This window comes from Kogia breviceps, chromosome 1 (genome assembly GCF_026419965.1).
Source record: "Kogia breviceps isolate mKogBre1 chromosome 1, mKogBre1 haplotype 1, whole genome shotgun sequence".
Classification (NCBI taxonomy): Eukaryota; Metazoa; Chordata; class Mammalia; order Artiodactyla; family Physeteridae; genus Kogia; species Kogia breviceps.
Window position 1 is genome coordinate 149,651,905 of NC_081310.1, and position 15,236 is coordinate 149,667,140.

The 15,236-nt window shown below is 43.2% G+C and overlaps 1 pseudogene; it reads left to right on the forward strand.

The window, feature by feature from the left end:
- The first annotated feature begins 13,840 nt into the window (after window positions 1-13,840).
- LOC131764376 (small ribosomal subunit protein uS2-like) lies at window positions 13,841-14,728 on the forward strand (annotated as a pseudogene).
- The last annotated feature ends 508 nt before the right edge of the window (window positions 14,729-15,236 follow it).

The following is a 15,236-nucleotide window of genomic DNA, read 5'->3' on the forward strand; positions in this document are numbered from 1 at the left end:
TAACATCTATAATTGAAATATCATGTAGCAACATAAATCTGTTATTTGGAAACTTATAGTTAAATATTAACAGAATCAGAAAAGTTGAAAGAGATTGTCTTTGGAGAGTATGCAATGGAGGTGAGAAGCATTGCATGGCTTGTTAACTCCTATTTTTCATAATAAGCCATATAAAAATAGTTGACTCCTTCATATATGTATATGTATAATGTTAATGAAAATAAACATTAAATTTAAAGAGGAGGGCTTCCCTGGTGGCACAGTGGTTAAGAATCTGCCTGCCAATGCAGGGGACATGGGTTTGAGCCCTGGTCCGGGAAGATCCCACATGTGTGGAGCAGCTAAGCCTGTGTGCCACAACTACTGAGCCTGCGCTCTAGAGCCCGTGAGCCACAACTACTAAAGCCCATGTGCCTAGAACCCGTGCTCTGCAACAAGAGAAGCCACTGCAATGAGAAGCCCGCGCACCTCAATGAAGAGTAGCCCCTGCTCACTGCAACTAGAGAAAGACCGCACGCAGCAATGAAGACCAAACACTGCCCAAAATAAAATTAATTAATTAATTAATTAAAATTTAAAGTTAAAATAAAGAGGAAAAGAAAAAATTAGTTATGCTAATATATCCCATTATTGGCTTTTTTTTTTTTTTTGGTACTCCCTTCTGGTTTTGACCGCAGTACCAAGTACACATAGCTGTTGCTTTACCTTGTGTTATGGGTTGAAATGGGTCCCCCAAATGATGTACAACACCTAACGTAAATTACTTCAGAATGAGCCCTTATTTGGAGATAGGGTCTTTACAGAGGTAACCAAGTTAAAGTAAGGTCATTAGGGTAGGCCCTAATCTAAAATGACTGGTGTCCTTATAAAATGGGGAAATTTGGACACAGAGACAGACGCACACACAGGGAGAATGCCATGTGAAGTTGAAGGTAGAGATCTGGGTAATATATCTACAAGCCAAGGAATACCAAAGGTTGCCCTCAGAAGCTAGAGAAGAGGCATGGAACAGAGTTTCCCTCACAGCCCTCTGAAGGAGCCAACCCTGCTGACACCTTGATATTGTACTTCTAGCCTCCAGAACTGTGAGACAACACAGCTCTGTTGTCTAAGCCACCCAATCTGTGGTACTTTGTTTTTTTGTGGTACGTGGGCCTCTCACTGCTGTGGCCTCTCCCGTTGCAGAGCACAGGCTCCAGATGCGCAGGCTCAGCGGCCATGGCTCACGGGCCCAGCTGCTCCGCAGCATGTGGGATCTTCCCGGACCGGGGCACGAGCCCGTGTCCCCTGCATCAGCAGGCGGACTCTCAATCACTGCGCCACCAGGGAAGCCCATGTGGTACTTTGTTATGGGAGCCCTAGGAACTAACACACATGGCATGCTATAGCTCAATTCTGTGGACTCAGTAAAGGGAGGGACTATGTTTCTGAATCTTCCACTGAAAGGAGGAGAAAAGGAAGGGAGGAAAGAAAAGGGGGAGGAAAGGAAGAAGAAGAGATGGGCCAAAATGTGCTTAGATCAACCTTGACTCCAGCCAGAAAATCTGCTTTTGAGCAAGGGAGGTTATACTTCTGTCTCTAACTCTTCTATAACTGGAACATACATATGTATAATATTTGCAGTTGAAAAATAAATAAATACACACATACCAAAGAAAAATGGAAAAGAAAATGTTTCTCCTCAATTCTTCAGAATCTCCAAATGGGAGAATAACTAACTGGTAACGTTGAGATGAATAAAGTACATTGAGGTCAATAAAGGATTTATAGATTGTATTTTAATTTGTTGATTTTTCCTAACAAAGTAAGATAACTGCATTGGGGTAGACTGGGCTCTGCCTTACTTCTCCCTTGGAACTCACAGAGACAGGGAGACATGGACCCAGGGCTGTTCGTCCTGGACATACTTGGGAACATTGAGAAAACTTTTCAAAGATTGGCCCTTGATGGATGTAGGTAAGAAGGTAACAGCTACCACTTCCACCTAGTTGTCCAGCTCCAATACACGATATGTAAACCGCACACAGCCTCTCTGTGGTTTACAAGGTTCAAAGTTATTAACTAAAATCAATTGAAATAAAAAGGGTCACATTTGCCGTGGTACACAATTTACTTCTCCAGACGGCTTTGGCCTGCACTGCCGGACACACACACACACACACACACACACACACACACACACACTCCGTAACTCTGGGGGAGAGCAGAGGCAGCTGCAGAAGCCCAAAACCTCCCCAGTCCTAATTAAACCCTCCAAGTTTCCAGGCAACACAGCCAAGGAAAAAATCATTTCCAAGCTGAAGACCCTCAGCCCCCACCCCAGCAAAGGAAACGGTCGTTTGGTTTAATCAGCCCACGTGCACATTCTCTCTCCCCAGGTTGCCAAGACTGGGCCTGTACTTAGCAGAGGTATTTGTGTAATCAAAGCTTCTGGAACTTTCCCTGCCAAGGCTACCAATGTGAATAGGCTCCTGAGGTAAAAATGTTCCCCCTGCTGGGGACGGTGCCCTTGAAGTCTACATCAAAATCAAGCCAGGGTCACAGCTGTTGCGGCACCCCACAGCGGAAAACTTGCAAGAAATCCTAGCCTGCACTACTGCTTTGCCTCAGGTCTAGCGGAAACAGGCCCCAGTTGCCGGGGAGGGAGGGAGAGAGGGGAGAAAGGGAATATGTTTTCAAAAAGCCAACCCCTCTAAGTAGTACTCTGGGGTGGGAAGACAAAGCTGCCGTGGAACCTTGCCCCTTCACCAAGGCAACCTCACCCCACCACCCTCGCCCCTCCTCCTCTGTGAGCTGGGGGTCCCGCAGGTTGGCCGAGAGCCACTAGGTGGCAACAGATTAACTCTTCAAATGCCAGAGTGGGCTCAGAGAAGTCAGGAGTTGGGTGGAAAACTTTGCACCTGGTCACTTTTCAGAGGAAAGGAAAAACAAATGGCTTTTTTTCTGTCCTTAAAGACCCTCCGCTTGCAGTGTTGATATCAGAGGAAATCCCGTGAGGGGAAGACTGCTTCCGGGTCACCCATTCATAGGGTGGCTTGAGACATGGGGAGATACCATCGTGTGTGGTCCAGATTTCACGTCAGTGACAACAGACTAAAAGACCCTTTGAGAAACTTATGCTCACGTTCGATTCACTTCAACAAATACTAACTACAGTAAGAAATGGGTGCATGGCATTTTCCATGGACAGCACTAATGGACAAGGCCCCTGCCCTTGGGGTTTGTGGGATAACAAGCACTACATGAATGGTGTCTTTTTTTAAATTGAAGTTGATGTACAATATTATATAAGTTACAGGTGTACAGTATAGTGATTCACAATTTTTAAAGGTTATATTCCATTTATAGTTATTATAAAAGATTGGCTATGCTCCTTGTATTGTACAATATATCCTTGTAGATTATTTAATTTTTAATTTTTTAATTTTTATTTTTTAAATAAATTTATTTGTTTATTTACTTTTGGCTGCGTTGGGTCTTTGTTGCTGTGCACGGGCTTTCTCTAGTTGCAGTGAGCGGGGGCTACTCTACGTTGGGATGCACCTGCTTCTCATTGTGGTGGCTTCTCTTGTTGTGGAGCACAGGCTCTCGGTGCGTGGCCTTCACTAGTTGCAGCATGCAGGCTCAGTAGTTGTGGCTCATGGGCTCTAGAGCACAGGCTCAGTAGTTGTGGCGCACGGGCTTAGTTGCTCCGTGGCATGTGAGATCTTCCCGGACCAGGGATTGAACCCATGTCCCCTGCGTTGGCAGGCGGATTCTTAAGCACTGTGCCACCAGGGAAGCCCTGTAGCTTATTTTATACCTAACAATTTGTACCTCTTAATCCCCTACCCCTATATAGCACCCCCTTTCCTTCTCCCCACTGGTAACCACTAGTTTGTTCTCTATATGTGTGAGTCTGCTTCTTTTTTTGTTGTATCATGCATAATATTCTTATAGTTAGCCACCTTTGAGGAGTAAAGGAGAGGAGACTCAAATTTTCTATGAGTAAAAAGGAAAGACAAGTAAGTTCCAGAAAATAGGCTCATGAAGATCATTTTACATCAAGCTTCTCTGATATGGGAAGGTTTACGTTTTTAGGGTGAGCGAGGCCTAAAATATGGGAGCCACCACAGAGAAACTTTGCCAGCAGAGGCTAAAAATGCTTGCTGTTCAGATGACAAGAAAAACAAATAATTCCCCTGGGTATTCTAGCGTCTGCAAAGCATGCCCCCATTCTGCCTATTAAACTTCTGCCACAAATATAAAAACACTGTGATGTTGATTGGAGTATAGGGCCGGAAAGGTGAAATTGATTTACTTTAGAAAAGGGAGAGGGAGCTACCAGCCTCAGGAGGAATAAATTCAGAAAGGCGGGACAGGAGCTGGGGGAGAGAAGATCAGTGCTCTTGTCGCTGGGTTTAAGAGAGTTTGGAGGGATACTGGGAGAAGGAGGAAAGAACTGGGAGGAGGGAGCCATAAATGTGTGATATATACGACAAGAGAGAGATGGGAAAGGCAATTTTAAGATGTTTTGCTGTGCATTTGGGATTCTCTTTGATATGTTTCAACAGAACTCAGTACAGAACTCAGTAAAGATTAAAATTACCTTGCGATTATTTTTATTTCTTGGGCTGGAAGGCCACCGATGACAGAGCAAGCAGCTTTGGTGGCAACACTCCCTTCCCTTCCCGCCTGTCTAGGTGGTAGGACAGTGTCCAGATTGTAAATTCTTTCAGGAAAAGCCATTCCAGGATCTCTGATAGGTTATACAAAACTTTTATAAGTATTTGTTATGCTAATTCTAATACGCAATTTCTCATTCTTGAATGGGCAGCCTCAGAGTTTCACTTTTGCTCTACACGTTCACCAAAAAGACAGGAAGCACCACAGTAAGACAACTCTCTGATCAGCAAGTGACTTTGGCTGATGATGTCATGTGGTTTTCTTTAATCATCACCATACTTATACTGAGTACATGGCAGGACTAATAGGTGTTGGGTGGAATCGGGGCTCAGAGTGGCCCACTAGCCGCAGTTCTTATTTGGGACAAGAACTGTTGTGTGTTGGAGAATTTTAAATGAGTTTGTCCCAAGGTCCTGATCATACTTTCATTTTTTTCTCTCTGCCAGATTCCCTGTATCTCTAACCACTCCTTTACCACCCAACCATGTCTAGTCTGCTAAGCAAATTCCTACCCTAAAAGGAAGCTTTTTGAAATGTCCCGGGCTCTGTGAAACCTGCCCTGAGCGCTCACCACACCCTCTGTACATAAGTCCCACCCTGGTACTACGATATTACTTTCATATCTACCTTCCTAGCTAGAGTGAAGACATGAATGATCTCTATATCTTCAGTGCCCAGAACAGTGCCCAGCACACAGCTGCTGCTTGACAAACATTGGACCAAGACCTGTCCCATATCCTGTCATTCCATGCTGAGAAAGCCCAGCTTCTGAAAAGTCATCATTTTCCAAGTGCTTCACCTAGAACTCAAATGGCAGTAGGTGCCAGGGAATTCGACTGATTATTCATCCCTCTAATTATAAGGTGTATTTCTCAATCTTCAATTGGCAGGTCCCAGAACAAAGTTTACTCAGATTTACAGAAAGTGGAGGAAAATGCCCCAATAAGTCGACTTTCTGATCATCAGAGCTCTAGGAATATGGTTCTCAAAGCCTTTAGCGATAGAAATTTTTGTGTCTATACTTCTGTTTCTGACATGAAACTCTTACTCTTTTAAAACATGGTTATTTTTTTTAAATACAAAAGTATTCCATGCTCATTAAAGAACAATTGCCAAATAGAGAAAAGCAGAAAACAGCAAAACAGTTTTCAATCAGTCTCACTATATAAATATTAAGTCTGTAACATTTTGGAGTATGAATTACTCTCTTACTTACGGATTTTAATAAAAACCAGAGGACAGCTCTTGCTGCCTGCTAAAATTAGAGCCAGATTCCACAGAACATACATACGTGGATTTCGTAGTTGGTTCCTGCGTGCACAGGTGAGGAAGCGCCTGCCTATAGGCACACCCTGGTAAGCAGCCCTGGGTAGGGGGAGATGAGTTAATGGAAAGAGTGAATTAGCACGGTTGGGTGCCTTTGCTTGATCTTATGGAGTTTGTCTGTTGCCAACCACTTTTCTGTTCTCTTCAAATCCCCTGGAGTCATGACAAGCCTCAGGCTTCCGGCTCCCATCTGTGCAATTACTGGTCAGCCCTCTCAGGCTGCAGTGATGGACATGAGGTCCTTAGTAAAAATCCGAGGGCCTCACCAACAGCCCCGTGACCTTCACCACTGGTTTCCTTGACTGAACTTGCCTTGAGCTGTCATACTCGAACTCTAGCCTCCATTATGACACTCTTCCTTGGACTCTTAGTGGCAACCTTAGCACCGTCACTTGTTACTGTAATGGGACAAACAGCTCCCTAGAATGGAAAGATCATGGCAGCAAGATGACACCTCGTTGAAGTTAATAAAGAGATAGAGGCAGCTTTCAGGCTGAGCAGAGCAGACCATCAGGGTGTCCTCATTTGTATGGAATGACCAGCCCTGAGAAAAGCGTACACTGACTTCTCAGCATTGGAATGGATCTTTACATGTGTATATATATATTTGTTTTATTTAATGTAAAAAGTATTTCTGGGCCCAGAGGAATGAATCACTGCTTTAACTGAACAAGGATTACCTGGACTCTGCCAGGCACTGTGCTAATTGCTGAAGACATAAAGACACATACGACAGTCCAGCTAGGGAGAGAACCATGCAGCTGCATAGAGGGAAACGATTTTAATATTTATGGAATGCTCCCTCTGTGCTGGCCATTGTGCTAGGTGTTTTGTAAAATTAACACATTTAATCTCAGCCAAGTGTAAATTAGGTAGTATTGCTTTTCATTTTATGGAAGAAGAGGACCTGAGGCTCAGGGAGCTATTTACTGCCCTAACTTACACAGCTGGAACTTTTTTTTTTTTTTTTTTTTTTTGTGGCACACGGGGCTCTCACTGCCGTGGCCTCTCCCGTTGCGGAGCACAGGCTCCGGACGCGCAGGCTCAGCGGCCATGGCTCACGGGCCCAGCCGCTCCGCGGCATGTGGGATCTTCCTGGACCGGGGCACGAACCCACGTCCCCTGCATCGGCAGGTGGACTCTCAACCACTGCACCACCAGGGAAGCCCTGGAACTTTTAATAAAAACTCAAAATCGACATCCCAGTCAGTTTGATGGAGCAGCATTTCAGCGTGTATGGGTAGGGACTGGGAGCACGGCCTCTGTGCTGTCTGCCTTGCCTTGCTTTCTGGCTCAGCCAGGGCCAGGAGCCACACCATCCCAGGCTTACCTCCTCCTTCCCTGAAGATGCAAAAGGCAGAACGGTGGAATGAACTGGAGGTGTAGATTCAGCGGGTCTTGTGTTCCTACCAGTGGTGTGGCCTCAGGTTCACGTCTTGGTATTGTTGAGCTCTGGTTCCCCACTCATATAATGGCACAATGGCTACCTTACAGGGTTAAGATTATGAGTCTTGAGTTATGAAAAGTGGCTCACACTGCACATGGAGAATTTCAACGCTCAATAAACATTAGCTCTTATGCCTTCACAGCTTTACCAGCATAGACCTATAGGGTCAGCTCCTGTACTACGTCCTAAAATACTATTTGTTCTGTGTGTGTTAATCTTTGTTCCCCCAACCCATTCTCCTCCCCTACTAGTTGGCCTTAAATTCTTTGAGGGAAAATACCATGTCACATATTAACAATTTACATAGTGTGTGACCCATAGAAACATGGAAAAACAAAAAACAACACCCAACATTTGATTGATCGAATCTGTCTTGCTGACACCACATTCTGACCACCAGGTGATGGGTTGGTAGCAGATAACTAGAGCCAGCTCATACTGACTGTGAAAGCCATGTTAAACTTTCAGGAAATTTGGGAGCCAGTTGTGAAACTGTGGGTAGCTTAAAATTTGCTGTGGTAGGAGTATTTACACCACAGAAATTGGTAAATCCTATAAAGCAGGGCTTTGCTTCATTCCCACACCCAAACATACACAGAGAGCCAGAACGTACAAGGTTTCCTGATAGTCTAATTTCTGGTGACTCATCATTTTCAAGAAACTTCCAGATGATACTTAGCTTGATCTCACTGAAGCAGAAATGTGTAGAGTATTTAAAGACTCCCTATACTAATAGGATTTCTGATTTTAGAATTGGAAATTTAAAGATCTCACTTATTTCAATCTCCCTCCAGTGTAGAAGTATCTTCTTTAACATTCCTGATGAATGCCATAGGAACCCAGTCTCTCTCCATGGAGAGCTCCAAAAATTCTTCTTCACAATGGTCTGTTCCTACCTTTCCTGTAACTTCCACTAATTGTTCTGGGATCTGCCTGTATTTTGTAGCAAAGCAGAATGTCCACACTCTCCAAGTGATAGCATTGAGCACAGCTCTCATGTCACAGCCACCATGACTCATCTTTGTCAGCCTTCATGTAGGGCCTTCATTTTCTCATTGTTAAGACTGTCCACCCTCCACCGTTGTAGTTATCCAAGAACTGAACAAAATATTCTGGATTTATCCAATTAAGTACAATAAAGTGAGACTACTACTTCCTGTGATATTTTTCCACAAGTATAGTTCACATTTAGTTAAAAAAATTAATTTTTGTCATTAATTAATTATTGTCAAGCCAGGCTACCTTAGTGCTGTATCTATACAATTCATTTTATGAGCTAAGTGCTTTACACTTATGGTGGTTGTATGTCATATTCCCATTACTGATGCATTCCCTTTTGAGTATTGATTTTGGTAACCATCATATTAATTCAATTATTTTTTAGTTTTGTGACCACCCCTAAAGACCTTCCTATAGGTAAATTTTAAAGACTAAATGCAAATATTCAACCAGTGGTGGTTTTACCCAATTACTATTATCCAACACAACTGTCTGAAATTTGTCTGCAGGGATGTCATGAGAAGATTTGTCTAATAGTTTGCTGAAATCGGGCATGTTTATATATTTCCCTAGATTTGTCAGTGCAACCATTTCATCAAAAATGGTAGTGAATTTAATGTGGTATGTCTTGTTTTTAGTGAACTCAGCTGGTTTCTGGTACTCATCTACTTGTTTTCTAATTTGCTTATTAATGTTGTATTTAATAATTGATTCTAGAATTTTGTGCTGAGAAAAAGCTTACCAGTCAGTAGTTTCCAATAGCCACCTTTTCCTGTTTGTTGAGATTCAGTGTGACATTTTCTTATTACTTCTTTTGACATCTCTCCTGTTCACTTTAATGTCACATGGATTCCAAGTCATGGGACTCTTGCAAGTCCAGAGTCATACCCTGTTAAATCATTTGTCTGCTCCTTCAGTGCACTGCTGTCTAATAGAAACATGATGCAAAACACACAGATGAGCCATTTACATAATTTTAAAATTTCTAATAGCCACATTAAATAACTAAAAAGAAACAGGTAAAATTAATTTTAACCTTAAATCTCCAAATTATTATTTCAAAATATTATCTATGTAAAAATTATTGAGATATTTTACATTTTTTATGCTAAGTCTTCCAAATCTAGAGTGTGGTTTATACTTAGAGTAAACCTTAATACATATATACCAGCCACATTTCAAAATCTTAAAAGGCACGTGTAGGCACATGAATCGGGCAGGAATAGACTTCTACTCATTTCAAGTGTCTGGATATTATTGTTGTTATTCTTATTCTTATGATGTACTCTTTTTACCTTGTACTTCATTCCCATTTTCGTGATATTTATTCTTTCTTTTTCAGCAAGAAGTGCTCACCACAGTCAAGAAGGCAAGAGCTAAATAGAGGTGGAACAGGCTCACTTTCTCTTTGTCTGTTGATATTAATGAGAGTACCTTTTACAGTTAAACACCATAAAGAAAGCTCGTTAACGGCAACAACATCCCCTAGCACACAATTCTCCCTAGAACCACAAAATGGGTATGTTACAGAAGCCTGGGAGCTAATTCTCTCCAGATGTGTGCAAAGCAAGCCAGACCAAAAGGTGGAAACTGGAATTACTAAACACTTAATAAGGAGCTGATGGAACCAAGGCCCCAGGGTTGGCTCAGCAATAGTGAAACACAGAGACCCTGTTTGTTCAGAGGAACTTCAAAGCCCCCTATAAACTCCCAGGAAAGGTGAGAGGCAAAAACACTACAGAGGATTCTGCAGCATTCTTGCAAAGTCAAACTGGAGACTAAGTTGAGATTCTTCCCCTGGTGCTTAAGAAGAAGACTTAGGGGCAGATCTGGTGAGCAGATGTTTGACTTCTGTTGATGCCCATTCTTACAGTATGTGCATGGAGGATATAGACCTTTCTCTAGTGAGGCCAAAGGGGACAAAACAATTAAACATTTAGTTTAAAAAATAAATCAGAAAGAGCAAATGCCTTCTCTGGACTAAGTATTACTCTATACCCAAACCATAAAGTTGCTAATGAGACATAGCAGATCCAAATAAAGTTGGTTATATTTATCTTTGTTTTTTCTTCCTTCCCTCACTTTAAGAGTGGGACAAAGAACATGGAGTTTTGGCTAAGACCATAATTGAAAAGGAGGAATAAAGATCAAATAATCCAGTGTGATATGAGTTGAAAGTCTGATCACTTTGGTCACCAGTTACCTGGCAGGAGAAAGGCTTCTAGGATCTAATCCTGTAGCTATTTTGTTTCGTTTGTTTGTTGTTTCCATTGCTAACCACCGTGACCTGTCAGGTATGTGCTGTTTGCCTTTCATATCTTTCTTTGGGATTCAAAGAAAGAATGAAACAATGCCAGCTTAAAAACAACACAAGAAAAGTGATCAAAAGTGACCCCAATGCCTAAGCAAAATAGGTGCCATAGAGGAAGGAAGAGAAAGACCCTCTTTAAAATGTTACTAAAGGAGAGAAAAACAGACAGTTCTGGTGTTGTTAGAAACTGAGGCAAAATCCCATCTCCTCCTTGGAGAATCAGAACAAAAAGTGTCCCCTCCCCCCCCTTTTTTTTCATATGATAGAATTATGCCATTGCACTCACAATATAATGATGAATCAAATGCATAGTCTCTTTGGACTGAGACCTAGGTTGGATTCCCAGCTCAGCCACTTAACTAGATGTATAACATTTTCAGTTTCTTAACCTGTCTTGAGTTTCAGTTTCCTCATCTATAAACAGGGCAGGAAAATAGTACTTCCTTCTTAGGATTGTTCTGAGGATTAGCAGAGGCAGTGTATGTAAAATTCTGATGCTCTATAGCCCACTCCTTGGCACAAGGTGAGAGATAACTAATGATACCCAAGGTGATAGTCTGTTTATTATTTACCATGCCATCTTCCATTCACCTCTCTTCCTGCAGGAATATGTCCTTTTGGTATTCACAGCCTTTGGTAGATTGCATTATTTTCAGGCAGATCCTTCTCCTTACCTCCAAAGGGCGGTTCATCAGGGTTGTTCCTTGTGCTAATTCTCTTCATAAAGAAAAGGAGCAGTCTCAGCTGAGTCCCATGCTTGGTGAATTCCTTAACTCTGAGCATTTGCTGGAAGTGTGGCTCTCAGAAATGGTTTTCCGAGATGGATCACTGGCTGAGGAGCTATGTGCCACCCCATACCCAGGCTGCCCTCAGTTCCCCTTCCTAGGACTTCTGTGCATATGACCAATCACCATAATAAAGCATTTCATAAAGTCATGATTTGACAAGAAAAAGATAATGCAAACACTACACAAACACTGGGAGGAGAAACATCTGGATGTCCACTGCTTGTTTCCTGTTGAGAAAGTTTGGGAACTTGGGGATTTTAACAGTTGGACAGGGCTAATTTTGGAAATGACTTCACATTTGTACAAAAAGGAAAAGCATACATTTATTACACTTTACTCATCAGATGAGAGAAGTTGGTGGTCAACTTCCCAGGCCTCTCTGAGAACAAAGGGGATTGAATTGGAAACGGAGAGAAGGTTTTCCTTCCCTTCTCACCCTCTCACTTTTAGTGTACCCCTTCTCCTTGTCATGACTTTGGGCTCCTTGATTTCTAACTTTCCTTCTTATATTCAGTTTCCTCTTAGGTTCCAGAAGTCTTAACTTTGAATTCTGGCTTTATCACTGACAGATCTCTTACTCTAAGCCTCAGTTTCCTCTTTTGAAAATAAAATGAATTATAATAGTAATAGTAATCATAGCAGTAATACGTATTTACCCTCCAATTTCACAGGATTGTGTAGATCAAGTCCCTTCCTCCTCCCCCCAGTTCCCAAAACATTTGATGTTCTTTCTTGATTCTATATCTTTTAATAGAGGTTTCCCTTTTCTCTCCCTAGAAAACTGACTCACCCTTTTAGATCCAGTCTGAATACTACTGATGCTGTGAGAAATTGTCTCCCTCTCACAGGTATTAAAAATAACATTTCAGAGCACATTTCGTAACAAGGGAAATTTTGCAATACATCTTTAAGTAAGAAAAAGGCAGTTATAAAATATATGATCCAAATTTGGTAAAATATTATATTATATATATTTAAATTTATTTAACAGGATGTTAAATGGGGCTCCTCTTGTCATGGACTTTGGGCTACAGCTGCAAAGCTGAAAGAACCCTCACATTCTAAAATGGAGATGCTAGGTACATATGCAGACGTTATTAAAAGGTAGACCAGATAGCCTTGCAATACCCCACCACCTATATAAGAAAAGGTAAGAAACTCAAATTCAGTTTGCTTAAGTAGGAACTTTTTACTAATGAGTTGTTGGTTGCATATGAACTGTTGTGTCATCACTCCTCCGTTCCCCATGAGTTACTCACTTCTTAGGTCAGATGAGACTAGCTCTAAGAGAACCATTCCAAGAAATTGGGGGTGCCTGCAGGAAGGAGAACCTGGCTTCTCACTCCTCTCTGGATGCTGGCTGAGTTATAGACAGTCTCAGGCCCATGGAGGTGCTGCCTCCCAAGCAGAGGAGAGTGAGAAAGTTCTTGGGATTTTGACACATGATCCCTTCCCTAGAGGTGGGGGCATATGTGAGCCCAGTATGGCTTGTCTGAGCACCCTGAAGGTGGGAGCCAGAGGAGCAGGTGGCAACAGCAGGGTAAGGAGAAAAAGCCACAGAGGAGCAGTGATGCCACTCTTCAGCATGGAAGGGATGCCTGAGTTTTCCAAAGGCCCAGAGGATATTTTGAAGGTAACTGGATTTAAAGCTCCTTGAAGGTCATCCCAGCAGAAAATGGCAGTGGGGTGATTGCAAAAGCTGAGAGTGGAGGAGGGAAAGATATCAGCTGGATTGTGTGTCACTCACATGAATGTCAGGGGCTGCACAGTGTGTAGGTCCTCAGGGTGTCTGCAAGTAATCCACAGGCAACTGGCCAAAGACCAGGGTATGGAAGCCTCTAGAGACAGGCAGGAGTAGCCGAGGGAGACATAAAACATTAACATCAGCACTAGGAAAGGATGTTTCTTTCTCTTCTTCCTCTTCTCCTCTCTTTTACCCCAAATCTGGAGATCCAGTAGAAGTGAGGAGAATACACCCAGACATACACTTCTCACTCTCCGCTGAAGATTCCTGCCCATGACTCAGGTCTATGTTGAGGGTTGCAAATCAGGGGATGTTGGGAAAAACAGAAATTTTAAATTGGGAGTGAGACTGAAACTTTGGTTTAGGCTCAATGAAACTTGATGTTATAATTGAAAGTGACATTTTCCTTCTGGATCCATTTTGCTCTCAAGATCCCATGTTTGTTGATGGATGAAGAAAACTTCAGACTTGCCAATGAAAGGTAATGCAGCCTTTCCTTACTTACCCAGAGAGGAGTCCATACAGCATTGTCTTGGGTTCTCATTGTAACTTAAAGGGAAATGTTCACAACATTTAGAACCCTTGATGTCCCACAGATGAAGGAGGAGGATGTCCTCAAATTCCAAGCAGCAGGAACCCATTTAGGTGGTACCAACCTTGACTTCCAAATGGAACAATACATCTCCTAAAGGAAAAGTGATGGCATCTACATTACAGATCTGAAGGGGACCTGGGAGAAGCTTCTGCAGATGGCTTGTGCCATTGTTACCATTTAAAAACTGACTGATCAGTGTCATATCCTCCAGGAAAGCTGGCCAGAGGGCAGTGCTGAAGTTCACTGCTGTCACTGGAGCCACTCCTATTGCTGTCTGCTTCACTCCTGCAACCTTCACTAACCAGATCGGGGCAGCCTTCCAGGGGCCACGTCTTCTGGGGGTTACTGATCCCAGGGCTGATGACCAGCCTCTCACAGAGGTGTTGTATGTTAACCCACCTACCACTGCTCCCTGTAACACGGACTCTCCTCTGTGCCCTGTGGACACTGCCATCCTTGCAGCAACAAGGGAGGTCACTCAGTGGGTCTGAGGTGGTGGATCCTGGCCCAGGAAGTTCTGCACATGCGTGGTACCATCCCGTGTGCACACCCGTGGGAGGTCACTCCTGATCTCTGCTTCTACAGAGGTGCTGGAGAGATTGAAAAGGAAGAGCAGGCCATGCTGAGAAGGCCATGGCCGAGGAGGAGCATCAGGGTGAATGGACTGCTGCAGCTCCCAAGTTCACTGTATTCTACCCGCGGTCGCAGACGGGTCTGAAGGCGCAGGTGCCGCTGTGCCTGCCCAGAAGTTCCTGCACGAGCCGGGAGCCCCCAGCCCGCCACTGAGGACTGGCCTGCAGCTCCCACGGCTCAGGCCACTGAAAGGGTAGGAACAACCCCTGAGTGGTCTTAAGCTGTTCTTCCCCAGGCTTTAAACACAATGGAAATAAGATTAGCAGAAAACAGTTTCTTAAAAAAGAAAAGAAAAGATACAAGAAAGGTAATGTAGTCTCTGAGTTTAAAACTGTCCCAGGTAAATATTCTGTGGATTCTGCTATTAAGACTATCGGGACCACATTTTCCTTCTCAAGGTGTTTCCCCTCTTCCTCTTAATTTCTGTAATGGTGTCTAAGTTTAGGCAGAAGTTTACACATCCTCTTCACAGTGGGAAGGGAAATCTCTAATCTAGGTGCCATGTCCTCATTTTACAGAGAAGAAAAGGAAGGTCAAGTAGCCAGTTAAGGGCACATAGCTGGTGAGGGGCACACCTCCCTCTGTAGGTAAGCAGAGGTTGACATACACAAGTGCAAGAGCACCTGGTGGATGGATTAGGCATGTCATATTAGAAAAATGAGGAGCTTGCTAGCCAGGTTGGGTGGCCATGGTGCCAGATCTTGGCACACTTATCAGGACACTCTCAG